Below are 378 nucleotides of genomic sequence, written 5' to 3'. Positions count from 1 at the left end.
CAGCAACATCAAAATCAAATCAAATGGAAATTGTAGTTGTGATCCCTGTGTCGGTAGCACGTATAAAGCACCATCCGAACATGGTCAATGCCAGTGCCACTTCGACTGGCCTCCGTGCCGGTAGCACATAAAAAGCACCATCCGATCGTGGTTGATGCCAGCTCCTCTGGCCCCTGTGCTGGTGGCACGTAAAAAGCACCCACTACACTCTTGGAGTGGTTGGCATTAGGTGATCACTATAAGCTTTAGGCATATATGAATGACAATATTATTATTTACAGGATTGTAAAACCTTGCACCGTATAAGAAAACCATTCACACCAAGAGCATATGTATATATATATATATATATATATATATATATATATATATATATAT

This window comes from Octopus bimaculoides, chromosome 9 (genome assembly GCF_001194135.2).
Source record: "Octopus bimaculoides isolate UCB-OBI-ISO-001 chromosome 9, ASM119413v2, whole genome shotgun sequence".
Taxonomy (NCBI): domain Eukaryota; kingdom Metazoa; phylum Mollusca; class Cephalopoda; order Octopoda; family Octopodidae; genus Octopus; species Octopus bimaculoides.
Note: the sequence above shows the minus strand (reverse complement) of the source record.